This window comes from Apodemus sylvaticus, chromosome 1 (assembly GCF_947179515.1).
Source record: "Apodemus sylvaticus chromosome 1, mApoSyl1.1, whole genome shotgun sequence".
In the NCBI taxonomy this organism is placed as follows: domain Eukaryota; kingdom Metazoa; phylum Chordata; class Mammalia; order Rodentia; family Muridae; genus Apodemus; species Apodemus sylvaticus.
In genome coordinates this window covers 171,398,380-171,417,724 of record NC_067472.1, presented here as the reverse complement: position 1 = coordinate 171,417,724, position 19,345 = coordinate 171,398,380, and the positions used below count along the sequence as shown (strand labels likewise).

The 19,345-nt window shown below is 40.0% G+C and overlaps 1 protein-coding gene and 1 pseudogene across 1 annotated transcript in view; both read right to left on the bottom strand.

The window, feature by feature from the left end:
- Window positions 1-19,345, bottom strand: part of LOC127670388 (zinc finger protein 431-like) — a 553,459-nt gene that overhangs the window by 511,104 nt on the left and 23,010 nt on the right. The window lies entirely within an intron of this gene.
- Window positions 1-19,345, bottom strand: part of LOC127670451 (zinc finger protein 431-like) — a 39,309-nt pseudogene that overhangs the window by 2,889 nt on the left and 17,075 nt on the right.

Genomic DNA, 19,345 nt, shown 5'->3' with positions numbered 1-19,345 from the left:
CCCCCAAAGATCTTAAGCTCGGTGTGATACAGTACCAAGGGACGCTTTTCTGCCCTGGCAGGCAGCGAATATGGCTGCGGGGATTCCCTCCCTCTACTGCTCTCCAGGCAGGACACAGGCTCCATGCCCGGCAGTCTGGCAGTTGAAGCACCTATATGCTCAGTTCCTGGGCGCAGGCAGATCTCTGGCAGTTTTCACCCCCAGAGATCTAAAGCTTGGGTGCTACAGTAACTAGTGACACTCTTCTGCCCTGGCAGGCATATGCCCATATGCCTACGGTCAAGCATGTCAAGTACCTCCTGTTCTTAGTGGACACCTTCTTGGGGTGAGTAGAAGCCTTTCCCACCAGTAACAAAAGGGCTCAGACAGTCTCTGATCTCCTCCTCCAAGAGATCATACCCCAATTTGGTGTTCCAGCCTCCCTTCAGTTAGACAATGGTCCCGAATTTACTTCCCAGATCTCTCACAGTCTATCTAAGGCCTTAAACATCCCTTGGCATTTTCACATTCCCTACCATCCTCAATCTTCAGGTAAGGTAGAAAGAACTAACCGCTCTTTAAAAACCACTCTTGCTAACTGGTCACAGGAACTTCACCTTGACTGGGTAAAACTCCTACCTCTGGCTCTTTTCGGGCTACGAGCTCTCCCCAAGGGTGACCTCTTCTGATCTCACCCTTTGAACTTATGTATGGATGTCCAGTTTTAACTCCTGGTCTTTCACCTAAATGTTCTCCCCTCCCAGACCACCTACTCACCCCACTGCTTTGCCACCTTTGCTCTCTCCTATGAGACTTTGCTGACCACCATCTACCGCAGCCACAGACTGTCTCCTGTCCACTTAACCTGTCAACATTGGAGACCAAGTCCTCTTATCCCCTCTAGATCATCGGCCCTTACCCCTCTCTCCCAAATGGCAGGGCCCTTTTAAGGTGATTCTCATGACCCCTATAGCTGCTAAACTCGAAGGATTCTCTCATTGGGTCCACCTGTCTCACCTCAAACCTTTCATCCCTCCACCTACAAATGACTCTTCTTCATACATGTCAGCCCTAACAGGACCATACTCTATTAAGCTCCAGAGGACATTGAGACCATCCACCTTGTCCCCAATTCCAGAAAGTGAGACTCAACTCCGGCAGCTGAGCTCAACCTCATTGTATTAGACATGGGTTTCTTCTCCTACCCTGCTATTCTACATTTCCATCCAGGGCAGTCCTTACATCTGGAGATTCAAGGTTCAAGAAACCACCACAGATAACAGCCATTCCAAAGAGGGTCAAGAAACTGCTCCATAGCCGGATGCCAGGAACCGATCCAAATCACGATCATCCCTGTATGTGTTATCCCATCTAAGTATTATGATCTCTATACTTGCTTTCTCTTTGAGCAGACAAAAGATTATTGTAAAAAATGACCAGACGAATATGGGGGCTGCCCATGTTGGCATTGTCAGATACATATGCTAGGATCACGGGTCAATCATATCTTCTATCAACACCACAAGACACCTTTCTACATACAAGACCCGTGGGATTCCAGGTGGGTGACAGGAATTGTTGGTAAGCTCTATCGTAAAAACCAGCCCAGTTCCCCAGTAAGTACCATCCATATTCAGAGAAAATATATCTCAATTGCCCAACCACTAGATACTGGAAAAGTAGGGGAGATAATTAAACACTCCTCTGAGGTCCTTGATTCTTTGACACCACCCCTCATAAATGGCACTAACTCGTCATTTCGCCTGTTGCTTCAAACCTTGACCTCAGCATACCAGCTCCTTAATGTCACCAGGCCTGGTCACTTTAAGGATTGTTGGTTATGTGTACCCCCGGGAATTGACTCAAAACTGTTACAGGTTCTCCAGTGATACTGCCAAAAAACCTTACTTCACCTTTTGTTAGCTGTCCTGACTCCGATGTCACCATGACTCTGTACCTTACCTCTGTCCCTCTCTTTGGCATGGCAAACCATTTTAAGACCTCTGGGACAGGTTCTGTAGGAGCACTAAGCTCCCTAGACTATACTAAAACCATAAGCTTTGATATATCATCTCTGCCACAATGCCCTGCAATCCAGAACACAATTCTTTGTGGCACCCAGGTATACCATCACCTACCTGCCAGCTGGTCAGGAGTTTGCACGTTGGTACTCCTTTTCCCTGAGCTGGGAGTAATCCATGGAAATAAGCCCCTACCAATCCCAGTTGTAGATATGATAGCTGCTCCACACGAGAGGGCAGTTCAGATCGTGCCACTCTTGGTCGCTACAGGAATAGCCATAGGTGTTGGTACTGGTGTGGCAGGAATAACAACTTCTCTGGCCCAATACAATACATTCACTTCCCAGTTTAAAAGCAGTCTCCAGGGAATAACTGAAACTGTGCTTACTATCCAGAAGCAGATCGAATTCTTTGGCAGCAGTGGTGCTTCAGAACCGATGGGGCCTAGATGTCCTGACAGCTGAAGAAGGTGGTCTTTGCTTGTTTCTTCAAGAAGAATGCTGTTTCTATGCCAACTTCTCCGGGATAGTGAGAGACAAAATCCAGGAGCTTCAGTCAGACATAAAGAACTTCAGAGATCGTGAGACCTCCAGCTCTGACATTTTCGGAAACGCTATATGGAAGTGGATACTCCCTTTTATAACGCCTTTTCTAGTCATCTTCCTGGTGTTAATGTTTGCTCCCTGCCCCATTAATCTTGTTTCTGCATTCCTCCAACAGCAAATACAAAAAACTTCTAACCAAACTATTAATCAGTTTCTGTTACAGAATTATCAGCCGCTGCCCACAGAAGAGCTGCTGTCCACAGAGGTACCTAATGCCAACATATACCAAGTGGACCCCGATGGTGAACATCAGCTACACCCCAAAATTGACAACGCCCCTAGACAGTAGGAAGCAGTTTAAGAGACACGGCGCCCTCACTCCTTTTCACCATTGGGTCCCCCCTCTTCTTTTCCTTTTCTTTTTAATAACAGAAACAGCCGCCATATACCCATAATTCAATGGCCCACCTTTATCTGTAATTTACCTCATCTGCCATATATAATTGGGTAGCGTTTCTCCTCTCTCTCTTTTTCTTCTCATTCTGTCTTTCCGCCCGCTACACTTTTCCCCATCTTAAATAAAGCCCCATGTGGAACTGTTTGTCCTGGTGTGACCTACTCATTGCAGCCAGCATCTCCACCACATCCCCCCAGCCCATGCGGCAGGCAAACAGTTGACCTACATGGCATGCAGGCAGACGAACGGCATGGACAAACCAACATATACAATATTTGAAAAGTGAAGCACAAACAGAATTTCCATAGTCCTAAGGCTCATAGTGATTTTCTGTAGTGTATGTTTGTACTTGTATTCCAAATGAAGTTGAAAAACTAAGTGATTACAAACTTGTATGACATTCAGAAAGTCTCCTCAAAGTAGGGACTAGCAGATACCATCTAATATGTCTAGGAAACAGAGATACTCTGCTTCTCAATATCCCTATGCTCATATGGCCTGTATCCATTATGACATATGATATACCTATTAGAAGAATAACAAATAAAGGATTCCACCTTGCATTCACAAAGATTGACATTTTGTTCCTCATAGACATGAAGTGTAGGGTACGGATTAAGGTTTTTCCACAACAACATTCTTGAATCTCATAAACTTCCTCTCTCACTAAACTTAGCAAATTTAAGACAAGTATTTGAAAAACAACAGTTTTACTATGGACTATTTGCTAATTAGAAGATTTTGGACATAGTCATATGAAAGTACATGAAATGGCAGTTCTATAGTGTAGCTCTAATGGTGACATGATTCAAATAGTTATATCTGTTAAGATATATTGTCATAGCTTACAAGAACATAGCAGCTGCCTGGCATCGAGGTATGTGGCTTGTGAGAATTTAATAGTCAACATAAACTGTTGCTGATCTTTAAAATTTTGAGAAAACATCAAATTTTCTTCAGAAGCACATTCGAATCAGGTTTCACAAACAAATTACCTTATATGTCTTCTATCACTTTGACAATATTCTTCAATATTATGGTCTTCCCAATTGTATCCTAAAATGTAGTACCAGGAAATGTATGATACATTGGTAATTAGTCAATTAGCCATTATCTACAATGAATCTTAGAACCATGCCTGTTTCTTATTCTTCCTCATTCTCATTCAAGATTACAGAGGAGCATCAATAACAAAGAAACAGCTGCCCCCCACCCCCTCCCCTGTCCCTTATTTTTAAACTCAAAGGAAAATTCAGTTTTACCTATAGCAATGAAGTTCCTGTATGTGTCAATCATCACATCTTTGTAAAGTCTCTTCTGAGATGCATCCAGCAAGGACCACTCCTCCCGAGTGAAGTGTACATGCACCTCATCATAGGTCAATGCATCCTAACGTGTATGAGAGAAAGCATGATTGTGATAACACTGTAATGAATACTTCATTGACAATATATTCATATAATTCTGGTGCTTCCAAAACTTAGCCCCTGACAGAGAAATCCTACTATAATCATGAAATCATTTTAGAAGAAATCCAAACTATGAGGTTCACCTGGAATTGCTTTGCCCTTTGAATAGCACATAGCCTAGCAAAAGAAATGCCAATTAACAGACTGAGAAAGACAGAAATGGGGGTGGGGAGGACATATTAACACCACAGAGAAACCAATATAAAGAGTTACAAACTGATTCAGTCAGGTGGAGAAGGCAGAGTTGCCATCTTTGTCCCCAGCCAGACGAGACAGGCGACCCCAGGCACTGAGCTAGCCCGAGTATAAGACCTCTGGGGATGCAGAAAACCGAGCTGTGGGCTGCTGCCTGCGCCCAGGAACTGGGAGAACAGTGGTTCATCTGTGTGCCAGTCAGGCATGGGGCCAGTGCCCTGCGGGATCCCCGCTACCATCTTTGATCTCTGAAAGAGCAGATGGGCAGTACCAGGTTCAGTCCAGAGACAACCCAAGCATAACATTGCATGGGGCAGGACACACCAGGGCTCCAACAGCACCCAAGAGGATGGCAGCACATCAGCAATCTATGCCAGGGGAAGCCCAGCCATCCAGTGTTGTAGAAATAGCCTTATAGGCTCAAAGGAGGTTGAAGCGCCAGCCAGTGATTAGACCAACTAACACCAATGAGAACTAGATGGCAAAAGGCAAATGTAGGAACGTTACTAACAGAAATCAAGGCAATATGGGAGCATCTGAATCCAATTCTCCATTAACAGCAAGTCCTGGATATCCCAACACACGAGAAAAACAAGATTTGGATTTAAAAGCACTGGTCATGATGCTGTTACAGGAACACATGTAGGACATAAATAAATCTATTAGAGAAATTCAGGAGGAAATGGATCAGAAGTTAGAAGCCCTTATAAGGGAAAGACAAAAATCATTAAAAGAAATCCAAGAGAATAGGGATCAAAAGATAGAAGCCAATAAGGAGGAAATGCAACAATCATTTAAAGAAATACAGGAGAAGTTTGGTCAACAGGCTGAGATCATGAAAGAGGAAACACAAAAATCTCTTAAAGTATTACAGGAAAACACAAACAAGCAAGTGAAGGAGCTGAGCAAAACCATCCAGGATCTAAAAACAGAAGTGGAAACAACTAAGAAATCACAAAGGGAGACAATTTAGGAGATAGAAAACCTTGAGAAGAAATCAGGGGCCATAGATGCAACTATCAACAACAGAATACAAGAGATAGAAGAAAGAATCTCAGATGCTGAAGATACCATAGAAACCATGGACTCATCAGTCAAAGAAAATGCAAAATGCAAAAAGCTTGTAACCCAAAATATCCAGGACAATCCAGGAAATCCAGGACACAATGAGAAGGCCAAACCTAAGAATCATAGACATAGATAAGAATGAAGATTTACAACTTAAAGGGCCAGCAAATATCTTCAATAAAATTATGGGAGAAAACATTTCTAAGCTAAAAAGAGAGATGTCCATGAATATACAAGAAGCCTACAGAACTCCAAACAGACTGGACCAGAACAGAAATACCTCCCATCACATAATAATCAAAACCCGAAATATACTAAACAAGGAAAGAATATTAAAGGCAGTAAGAGAAAAAGGGCAAGTAACATATAAAGGAAGACCTGTCAGAATTAGACCAGACTTCTCACCAGAGACCATGAAAGCTAGAAGATCCTGGGCAGAGCTCATGCAGAGTATAAGAGAACACAAATGCCAGTCAAAACTACTATACCCGGCAAAACTCTCAATCACCATAGATAGAGAAACCAAGATATTCCATGACAAAACGAAGTGTAACCAATATCTTTCCACAAATCCAGCCCTACAAAGGATAGTAGGAGGAAAACATCAATACAAGGAAGGAAACTTTACCCTGGAAAAAGCAAGATAGTAACCTTCGTTCATCAACCCAAAAGAAGATAAACAATCAAATATAAAAAGCAACATCAAAAATGACAGGAAGTAATAATCACTATTCCTTAATATCACTTAACATCAATGGACTTATTCCCCAATAAAAAGACATAGATTAACAGACTGGATATGTAAACAGGACCCTACAGGAAACACACCTTAGAGTCAAACACAAACACCATCTTAGAGTAAAAGGCTGGAAGACAATTTTATAAGCAAATGGTCTCAGGAAACAAGCAGGAGTAGCAACTCTAATTTCAGATAAAATTGACTTTCAACCTAAAGTCACCAAAAGAGACACTGAGGAACACTTTCTTGCTGGTCAAAGGAAAAATACATGAAGAAGAACTCTCAATCCTAAACATCTATGCTCCAAATGCAAAAGCACCCTCATTCATAAAAGAAACTTTACTAAAGCTCAAAGCACATATTGCACCTAAAGTAATAATTGTGGGTGACTTCAACACTCCACTCTCCTCAATGGACCGATCAGGAAAACAGAAACTAAACAGGGACACAGTGAAACTAACTGAAGCTTTGGACCAAATAGAGTTAACAGATTTATATATAACATTTCATCCTAAAGCAAAAGAATATAACTTTTTCTCAGCACCTCATGGGACCTTCTCCAAAATCGATCATATAATTGGTCTCAAGACAGACCTCAACAGAAATAAGAAAATTGAAATAATCCCATGCCTCCTATCAGATCACTATGGAGTAAAAGTGGTCTTCAATAGCAACAAAATCAACAGAAAGCTGACATATACATGGAAACTGAACAATATTCGATGATACCTTGGTCAAGGAAGAAATACAGAAAGAAATCAAAGACTTTCTAGAATTTAATGAAAATGAAGACACAACATACCCAAATCTATAGGATACAATGAAAGCAGTGCTAAGAGGAAAACTCATAGCCCTAAGTGCCTCCAAAAAGAAAAAGAAGAGAGCATATACTAGCAGTTTAACAAAACACCTGAAAGCCCTGGAACAAAAAGAAGCTGATTCACCCAGGAGGAGTAGAAGACAGGAAATCATCAAACTCAGGGCTAAAATCAATCAAGTAGAAACTAAGAGAACCATACAAAGAATCAACAAAACCAGGAGCTGGTTCTTTGAAAAAAAAAATCAACAAGATAGATAAACCCTTTGCCAGATTAACCAAGAGGCACAGAGACAGTATCCAGATAAACAAAATTAAAAATGAAAAGGGAGACATAACAACAGAATGAGAGGAAATTCAAAAATCATCAGATCCTACTACAAAAGCCTATACTCAACACAACTGGAGAATCTGGAGGAAATGGATAGTTTCCTGTACAGATATCAAACACCAAAATTAAATCAGGATCAAATAGATCATCTAAACAGTCCCATAACCCCTAAAGAAATAAAAGGGGTCATAGAAAGTCTCCCAATCAAAAAAAGCACGGGACCAGATGGTTTTAGTGCAGAATTCTATCAGACGTTCAAAGAAGACATAACACCAATACTCTGCAAACTTTTCCACAAAATAGAAACAGAAGGAACACTACCCAACTCATTCAACGAAGCCACAATTAGGCTGATACCAAAACCATAAAAAGATCCAACAAAAAAAGAGAACTTCAGGCCAATTTACCTTATGAATATCGATGCAAAAATACTAAATAAAATTCTTGCCAACCGAATCCAAGAACACATCAAAACGATCATCCACTATGATCAAGTAGGCTTCATCCCAGGGATGCAGGGATGGTTCAATATAAGGAAATCCATCAATGCAATCCACTACATAAACAAACTCAAAGAAAAAAACCACATGATCATTTCATTAGATGCTGAAAACGCATTTGACAAAATTCAGCATCCTTTCATGCTCAAAGTCTTGGAAAGAACAGGAATTCAAGACCCATACCTAAACATAGTAAAAGCAACATACAGCAAACTGGTGGCCAACATCAAACAAAATAGAGAGAAACTTGAAGCAATCCCACTAAAATCAGGAACTAGACAAGGCTGCCCTCTCTCTCCATATCTTTTCAATATAGTACTTGAAGTTCTCGCTAGAGCAATTAGACAACATAAGGAGGTCAAAGGGATACAAATTGGAAAGGAAGAAATCAAATTACCACTATTTGCAGATGATATGATAGTATACTTAAGTGACCCAAAAAACACCACCAGAGAACTTCTATAACTTATAAACAACTTCAGCAAAGTGTCTGGTTATAAAATCAACTCAAGCAAATCAGTAGGCATTATATACTCAAAGGATAAACAGGCTGAGAAAGAAGTTAGGGAAATAACATCCTTCACAATAGCCACAAACAATATAAAGTATCTTGGTGTGACTCTAACCAAACATATAAAAGATCTGTATGAGAAGAACTTTAGGTCTCTGAAGAAGGAAATGGAAGAAGACCTCAGAAAATGGAAAAACCTGGCATGCTCTTGGATTGGCAGGATTAATATAGTTAAAATGGCCATCTTTCCAAAAGCAATGTACAGATTCAATGCAATCTCCATCAAAATCCCAATTCAGTTCCTCTTAGAGTTAGAAAAAGCAATTCTCAAATTCATCTGGAATAACAAAAATCACAGGATAGCTAAAACTATTCTCAACAGTAAAAGAGCTTCTAGGGGAATCAATATCCCAAACCTCAAGCAATACTAAAGAGCAATAGTGTTAAAAACTGCATGGTATTGGCACAGAAACAGACAAGTGGACCAATGGAATAGAATTGAAGACTCAGAAATGAATCCACACACCTATGGTCACTTGATCTTCGACAAAGGAGCTGAAAACCTCCAGTGGAAAAAAGATAGCCTTTTCAACAAATGGTGCTCGTTCAACTGGAGGTCAGCGTGCAGAAGATTGCAAATTGATCCATTCTTATTTCCTTGTACTAAGCTCTAAGCTCAACTCCAAGGGGATCAAGGACCTCCACATAAAACCTGACACACTGAAACTAATAGAAAAGAAACTGGGGAAGACCCTTGAGGACATAGGCACAGGGGAAAAATTCCTGAACAGAATACCAATAGCTTATGCTCTAAGATCAAGAATTGACAAATAGGACCTAATAAAATTACAAAGTTTCTATAAGGCAAAGGACACTGTCAAAAGGACAAAACAGCAACCAACAGGGATCTTTGCCAACCCTACATCCGATAGAGGGCTAATATCCAATATATACAAGGAACTCAAGAAGTTAAACCCAGGGAACCAAATAACCCTATTAAAAAATGGGGTACAGTACAGAGCTAAACAAAGAATTTTCACCTGAAGAAATTCGGATGGCCGAGAAGCACCTTAAGAAATGCTCAACATCATTAGTCATCAGGGAAATGCAAATCCAAACAACCCTGAGGTTTCACCTCACATCAGTCACAATGGCTAAGGTTAAAAACTCAGGAGACAGCAGGTGTTGGAGAGGATGTGGAGAAAGAGGAACACTCCTCCATTGCTGGTGGAATTGTAAGATGGTACAAAACAGAACAGAAATTCCTCCCGTCTAATAATGATCAAGGGAAACTACACCCTAGTAAAAGAACAAAGATAATGTTTCAACAAACACAAAAGAAGATAGCCACACAAACATAATTCCACCTTTAACAACAAAAATAACAGGAAGCAAAAATCACTTATCCTTATTTTCTCTTAACAACAATGGACTCAATTCCATAAGAAAAAGACATAGACTAACACACTGGATAAGTAAACAGGATCCAATATTTTGCTTCATACAAGAAACCCACCACAGTGACAAAGACAATCATGACCCCAGAGTCAAAGGTTGGAAAACAATTTTCCAAACTACTGGTCCCAAGAAACAAGATCGAGTGGCCATTCTTATATCAGATAAAATCAACTTTCAAATAGAAGTTGTCAAAAAAGATAAGGAAGGACACTTTATACTTGTCAAAGGAAAAAAAATCTACCAAGAATAAATCTCAACTCTGAACATCTATGCTCCAAATGCAAGGGCACCCACAATCCTAAAAGAACCTTTATTAAAACTCAAAGCCCACATTACACCTCACAGAATAATAGTCAGAGAGCTCAACATCCCACTCTCAGCAATGAACAAATCATAGTGACAGAACTAAACAGAGACATAGTGAAAGTAACAGAAATTATGAAGTAAATGGAGTTAACAGATATTTATAGAACATTTCGTCCTAAAACAAAAGAATATATCTTCTTCCCAGCACCTCATGGTAACTTCTTGAAAATTGACAAGATAATTTGTCACAAATAGGCCTCAACAGGTACAGGAATATTGAAATAATCTCATGTACACTATCAGATGGCCATGGCCTAAGGCTGGTCTTATGTTACAGCAAAAACAATGGAAAACACGCATCTACCTGGAAGCTGAACAATGCTCTACTCAATGATAACTTGGTCAAGGAAGAAATAAAGAAAGAAATAAAAGACTTTTTAGAATTTAATGAAAATGAAGACACATCATAAAAAACTTATGGGACAGAATGAAACCAGTGCTAAGAGGAAAACTCATATCTCTAAGTGCCTCCAAAAAGAAAATGGGGAGACCTTACACATTTCAGGTGAGCTTGACAGCACACCTGAAAGCTCTAGAACAAAAAGAAGCAAATACACTCAAGAGGACTAGACAGCAGGAAATAATCAAACTCAGGGCTGAAATCAATAAAATAGAAACAAAGAATCAACGAAACCAGGAGCTGGTTCTTTGAGAAAAATCAACATGATAGATTAACCCTTAGCCAGACGAACCAGGGGGCACAGAGACAGTACCCAAATTAATACAATGAGAAATGAAAAGGGAGACATAAGAACAGAAACTGTGGAAATTCAAAAACTCATCAGATCCTACTACAAAAACTTATACTCAACAAAATTGGAAACTGTGGATGAAATGGATAATTTCTAGACACATACCAGGTGCCAATGCTAAAACAGAACAAGATAAACCACCTAAATAGTCCTAGAAGACTGAGGAAATAGAAGCAGACATTAACAATCTCCCAACCCAAAATACCCAGGACCAGATAGGTTATTGGAGAATTCTATCAGATCATCAAAGAAGACCTAATACCAATATTTTTCAAACTATTCCACAAAAGAGAAACACAAAGAATACTACCCAATTCATACTATGAAGTCACAATTATACTTATATATAAACCAAATAAAGACTAAACGAGGAAAGAGAAATTCAGATCAATTTCACTCGTGAACATTAATACAAAACTACTCAATAAGATTCTTGCCAAGTGAATCAATGAATACATCAAATCAATCATTCACCATGATCAAGTAGGCTTCATCCCAGGGATGCAAGGATGGTTCAATATATCGAAATCCATCAATGTAATCTACTACAAAAGCAAACTCAAAGAAAAAAAACCACATAATCATTTCATTAGATGCTGTAAAAGCATTTGACAACATCTAACACACCTTCATGATAAAAGTCTTGGAGAGATCCAGAATTCAAAGCCCACCCTAAACATAGTAAAAGCAATATACAGCAAACCAGTAGCCAACATCAAACTAAATGGAGAAAAACTTAAAGCAATTCCCCTAAAATCGGGCACCAGACAAGGCTACCCACTCTCTCTATCAACTTTAAATTCCAGCTAGAGCAATTAGGCAACAAAATGAGGTCAAAGGTATACAAATTGGAAAGGAATAAGTCAAAATATCACTATTTGCAGATGATATGATAGTGACCCCAAAAATTGCACCAGAGAACTCCTAAAGCTGATAATCAACTTCAGCAAAGTGGCTGGATATAAAATTAACTCAAACAAATCAGTAGCTTTCCTCTACTGAAAGGATAAACAAGCTGAGAAAGAAATTAAGGGAACGACACCCTTCACAATAGTCACAAATAATATTACATACCTTGGTGTGACTCTAACCAAGCAAGTGAAAGATCTGTATGACAAGAACTTCAAGCCTCTGAAGAAAGAAATCAAAGAAGATCTCAGAAGATGGAAAGATCTCCCATGCTCATGGACTGGCAGGATAACTATAGCAAAAATGGCCATCTTGCCAAAAGCAATCTGCAAATTCAATGCAATCCCCATACAAATTCCAAATCAATTTTCCTAGAGCTAGAAAGAGCACTCTGTAAATTCATTTGATATTTAAAAAAAAAAACCGGGATAGTGAACACTATTCTGCACAACAATAGGACTTCTGGGGGAATCCCCATCCCTAACCTCAAACTCTAGTACAGAGGAATAGTGATAAAAACTGTATGGTATAGCTACAGTGATAGGCTGGTAGATCAATGGACTAGATTTGAGGACCCAGAAATGAACCCACACATCTATGGTAACTTGACACTTGACAAAGGAGCTAAAAAATTCCTATGGGAAACCGACAGTATGTTTAACAAACTGTGCTGGATCAACTGGAGGTCAGCATGTAGAAAAATGCAAATCAACCCATTCTTATCTCCTTCTACAAAGCTCAAGTCCAAGTGGATCCAGGACCTCCACATAAAACCAGATACATTGAAGTTTATGGAGGAAAAAGTGGGAAAGAGCCTTGAACACATAGGCACAGGGGAAATTTTCCTAAACAGAACACCAATTGCTTATGCTCTAAGAACAAGAATCTATATATTGGACCTCAGAAAACTGGAAAGCTTCTCTAAGGCAAAGGACACTATTAATAGGACAAAACAGCAATCAATAGATTGGGAAAAAAATCTTTACCAGTCCTACATCCAATAGAAGGTCAATATCCAATGTATACAAAGAATTCAAGAAGTTAGACTCCAAAGAGTCAAATAACCCTATTAAAAGAAGGGGTACAGAGCTAAACAGAGAATTCTCAACTGAGGAAACTTGAGTGGCTCTGAAACACCTAAAGAAATGTTCAACATCCTTATTTATCAGGGAAATGCAAATCAAAACAACCCTGAGATTCCATGTCACACCAGTCAGAATGGCTAAGATGAAAAACACAGGAAACAGCAGATGCTGGCAAGAATGTGGAGAAAGAGGAACACTCCTCCACTGCTGGTGGGATTGCAAACTGGTACAACCACTCTGGATATCAGTTTGGTGTTTCCTCAGAAAGTTAGACCTGAGGACCCAGCTATTCTACTCCTGGCATATACCCAGAATGTGGTCCAACATGTAGTAAGGACACATGATCCACTATGTTCATAGAAGCCTTATTTATAACAGTCAGAAGCAGAAAAGAACCCAGATGTCCTTCAACGGAGGAATGGATACAGAAAATGTGGTATATTTACACAATGGAGTACTACTCAGCTATTAAAACAATGAATTCTTGAAATTCTTAGACGACTGGATGGAACTAGAAAATATCATCCTGAGTAAGGTAATGCAATCAGAAGGTAACACACAAGGTATACATTCACTGATAAGTGGATATTAGCCCAAAAGCTCAGAATAAACGCATACAATTCACGGACCACGTGGAGCTCAAGAAGAAGGAAAACCAAAGTGTGGGTGCTTCAGTGTTTTTGAAAAGGGAACAAAATACTCACAGGAGAATTTATGAAGACAATGTGCAGGGCAGAGACTGAAGGAAAGGCCATCCAGAGACTGTCCTACCTAAGGATTCATCCTATAAACAGTCATCAAACCCTGACACTATTATGGATGCCAAGAAGTGTTTGTTCAAAGGATCCTGATATGGCTGTCTCCTGAGGGGCCCTGCAAGAGCAGGTACAGAGGCAGCTGCTAGCGGCCAACCACTGGACTGAGAGCCGGGTCCCCAATGGAAGAGTTGGAGGAGATGAAGGGGTTTGCAGCCTCATGGTAAAAACGATGATGTTGACCAACCAGAACCCCCAGGGTTCCCAGGGACTAAGCCATCAATCAAGGAGTACACATGGTTCCAGCTGCATTTGTGTCAGAGGAATGCCTTGTCGGGCATTGGTGGGAGGAGATTCTTGGTCCTATGAAGACTTGATAGATTCCCCATCTTGGGGACATCAAGGTTGGGGGGGAACTATAGATGGGAGTGGGTTGGGGGAAGGAAATCTTTGTGGAGGTTGGGGGAGGGAGGATGGGTTGGATGTTTTTTGAGATGAGGGAAAACCAGGAAAGGGTATAACATTTGAAATGTAAATAAAGAACTTATTCAATAAAATATAAAATAAAATATCTTACTTAAAGGCAATAGATGTTTAAGTAATAATGAACAAATGAAAATATATAAATGTTGATTATAAATAAACAACTAAGTGCCAGAGAGATGGCTCAGTGCTTCATAGCTCTTGTTGGTCTTAGAGATAGGACTCAATTGCCAGTATTTACAATGGAAGCTCAGAAGTATTCAGTACTCCAAGTTCAGGAGTTCCAAGGCTGTCTTTTGATTATAGTGAGGACCAGACACACAGAGGTGCACATACATTCACAGTCATTCAAGGAATTCAAAACAAAGACAACATGTAGGAAGAATGTCTCACTCTTAAAATCAAATGAATCAGAAGGATCAGGCAGTATTAATGTTATAAATAAATGCCATCATGGGATTTAGTATAATACCCTCTGGAAAATTACATTATTCAAGATGTGAGTGAACAGAGCTGGAGAGATGGCTCTGGTTAAGAGCACTTAGGCTCTTCCAGAGGTCCTGAGTTCAATTCCAAGCAACCACATGGTGACTCACAACCATCTGTTATGGGATCTGATGCCCTGTTCTGCTGTGTCTGAAGACAGTGAGAGTGTACTCTATAAATAAAATAAAATAAAATAAAATAAAATAAAATAGTTTGATGTTGGCTACCGGTTTGCTGTATATTGCTTTTACTATGTTTAGGTATGGGCCTTGAATTCCTGTTCTTTGAAATGTAAATAAAAAATATATCGAATAAAAAAAATTTAAAAAAATAAATAAAATAAAATAAAATAAAATAAAATAAAGCATGCGAGTGAAGCACAAAACAACAGCACATGCTTGTCATGTGCAAAACATATATTCCAGGCACCTAAAACAATAAAGCCAGGCATGTTGACCAATACATAATCCCAGCCCAAAAGATCCAGTCAGGTGGATCTCTAAATTTGGGTCCATTCTAGTCAAATTATCTACTTATAGGACATCCAGTCTTTCACAGATGAAATCCTGTCTTCAAAAACATATACAACAAAATTCAAACTATGAAAAGTTAGGATAACAAAATTGCGTAGAACAGAATACAAATTGCTTCTACACTGTCCTACTTGATTTAAGGATAGAGTCTACAATGGTGACAGCATGACTCCACAAGCAAGAAGCTGACTGACCAATTTGAACCACCAAAAAGTAGACAGAAAGAATCAGAAATGGGTCTATGAACACTCAAATCCTGCCCATACTGAAGAATTTCATCTAGATAAGCTCCTCATACACCAGCTTCAATAGTTCAAAGACATCATCCAGGATAGGGACATCTTTCATTCAACTGACTGCATTCTGACTCTGGTACCTATAAGCTAGCTCATGGTCATCCCATGATGAAAATGCTTGTAGTCTAACTTCACTGATTCCCATATTCTGCAACAACTTGTACCCTGTTCAAATGTCCTAAGTTGCTTTTGGCACTCAAGGCAGTCTCTTGAGTGACACATCTCGTAAAATCACAAAACAAGTTATATCTTTCTAGCATACAGTGGCACAGAATACCTACTCCCAACCCAATAGAAAGGAATGGGTACACAGTGAGAGAAGATTGAACCAAAGCAAGAGACAACCCCAGCAGCACAAACACCAGAGGCTGTAGTTCTGTCTCAGACTCATGCAGATTCACATTCAAAGGACTTGAATGGCCCTGCTCCTTCAACTTCTCATAAGTGTTTCTCCTTAGTTACTTCCACTCCCTACACACAGCTGTCCATGGCAGACGTCTCATTGCTTAGATCAACAACTTGTGGTCTCAAAATGCAACTCAGGCATCAACCTCACAGTTTCATGCAGGGAACTGTTACAGTCTTCTCAGTTCAGCTCTGATTCAGTCAAACACAGATGGCTGGAGTAAATGAGCAACTAAAACCACACACTAAGGATTCATGACATCACCTTTTTTATCTTTCTTGTTTCCAGAACAAACACAACATAAGTGATCCTGCCCAGTTTGGATTCTAAGTTGTGATGATGGATCTTGCCATGCTTGGACCACAGTTGCAACAGGTTTTGCATAAAGTTGCTTCCCGGGACTCTGAATCACTTTGCCTACTCATTACATTAATTGAAGTCTTAGCAGGAAAGTGTGACCTGTTGGGTATCTTCTTAGGATTCTAATGGAGAGCAAAGTCCTTCTCTTTAATGATGATAACCTTCTTGAAAACTCCTGCCAGTTTCAACATTTAACTGCCATCCAAACTACCTACTGCTGTTTTTCCCCATGAACTACTATTTGTTTTTTTCACTATAGTTATGAATGAGCCTCCCTCCCCACCGTAATAACCACCCAACAGACTGAATATTTCATCTATGAAATCAGCCCATTACTTTTAATGTTTTTTATTTTTTATTTGATATATTTTTATTTACATTTCAAATAATTTCCCCTTTTCTAGCCCCCACTCCCCGAAAGTCCCGTAAGCCCCCTTCTCTCCCCTGTCCTCCCACCCACCCCTTCCCACTTTCCCGTTCTGTTTTTGCCGAATACTGCTTCACTGAGTCTTTCCAGAACAAGGGGCCACTCCTCCTTTCTTCTTGTATCTCATTTGATGTGTGGATTATGTTTTGGGTATTCCAGTTTTCTAGGTTAATATCCACTTATTAGTGAGTGCATATCATGATTCACCTTTTGAGTCTGGGTTACCTCACTTAGTATGATGTTCTCTAGCTCCATCCATTTGCCTAAGAATTTCATAAATTCATTGTTTCTAATGGCTGAAGAGTACTCCATTGTATAGATATACCACATTTTTTCCATCCACTCTTCTATTGAGGGATACCTGAGTTCTTTCCAGCATCTGGCAATTATAAATAGGGCTGCTATGAACATAGTAGAGCATGTATCCTTATTACATGGTGGGGAATCCTCTGGGTATAGGCCCAGGAATGGTATAGCAGGATCTTCTGGAAGTGAGGTGCCCAGTTTTCGGAGGAACCGCCAGATTGCTTTCCAGAGTGGTTGTACCAATTTGCAACCCCACCAGCAGTGGAGGAGTGTCTCCTGAATTTTTAATCTTAGCCATTCTAACTGGTATAAAGTGAAATCTTTCTGCCTTACTCAGCCGGGCAGTGGTGGTGCACGCCTGTAATCCCAGCAATCTGGGAGGCAGAGGCAGGCGGATTTCTGAGTTCCAGGCCAGCCTGGTCTACAGAGTGAGTTCCAGGACAGCCAGGGCTATACAGAGAAACCCTGTCTCGAAAAAACCAAATCCAAAAAAAAAAACAAAAAACAAAAACAAAAAAAAATTCTGCCTTACTCAATTTCTCAGGGCATAGGCAGAAAAAGAAAAATAAGGGGCCAAAATATCACACAAATGACCACTAGCTTAATTTTTTCCTAGAATCTATTTTTAACTGAATCTCTTTGACATTGAATTCCTCTATCTCCATTACAATCAACATTCCAATTATCCAGGTCATTTAAAAAAAAAAAAAAACAGCTAAATAAGCTCTGTGTACAACTTTGGTAAATTCCTGGTATCTTCCACATTCAAATAAAGACAAATCTACGGGTTCTGTACAGCAACAAAATCACCTTTAAGGGACATTTTTGTCCTAATTTGCATCTCTGCTGTTGTTAAATACTCTAACCAAAACCATTTCATGTAATAAGTGGGTTTATTTGGCTGATTCTGTCAGACCACAATTTATCACTTTGGGAGCTTAGCGTAGAACATGTCCAGCTACAAAATGAAGGAACAAAGACCATGGACAAAAATTATTATCTGGCTGTCTCTATGGTTTGGTCACTGTCTCAGGCTCAGGCATCTATATAACTCAGACCACGACCACTTCCATAGGGATATTTCTACACTCTGTGGGTCATACCTTCTGCTGGAGATGTACATAAGGTCACTGGAAGAAGGAAGATTCACTCTTCTTCGCCTGCTTGCCAACAGATCTGTTGGAATCTAATTCTACAGAAGACCAGCAGAAACACCCAGCCTCATGGGTCAAAGCAACTACTAAATTCTTGCACTGCCCATTCACAGCTGACCATAGTTCGGGTAGTGGACTACAAACTATAAGTCATCACATTAAACTTCCTCAATATACAGAAACATTCCATAAGTTCTATGACCCTAAAAAACCCTAATACACATCCTTTCCTGCTGATCTCTTTGTCCTAGCTACAAACTATGGTCAGATACCCCCTGATTAACAACATGCCATACATACCAAAATACTAGGCAGTCTGTACAAAGACTTACCCCATTATTAGTTACCAGAGACTAAATTCTCACAGTTGCCCTTAGCACTAAAACAGAATACAAGGGGAAGCTTCCTCTCCCCCTGTTTATGCCTTTGTAGAGAAAACATACCATCCCTACTTGTCCTTCCTTTCCTACATCATTTCTGTGTCCTAGCCCCAACTCGGGCAGACAGCCCCTGTTAAACCACATGCCATTCTTGCCAGAAGATCAAGTAGGCTGTCCAGAGATCTGTTAATTCTATCACTTACTCCAGACATGAGCTTCAAAGTTGCCTTTAGCACTGGAAGAAAACAGCAGAGGCACCTTAACCACCCCTCCATCTATGCGTTCTATGAATAGCTAAGATCATGTCTCCCTGGCTTTCTCTATCTCAAGTCCCCCCACAACGGAAAGCATTCCCACTTGAACAAACCAGCTAGGAATGCCAGTAAGTTAGGCAACATTTAGCCAACACACTCCAAAAATACAGAGGGCAAACAGAACCACAGGTACAAAACTCCCATTCTAACAAGACAAAAGCAGAAACTAGAACCTAGACCTAAAATCGCCCTATACCCAGATGTCTAGACACCAGCATAGGCATATAATCAGCAACAGAGCCA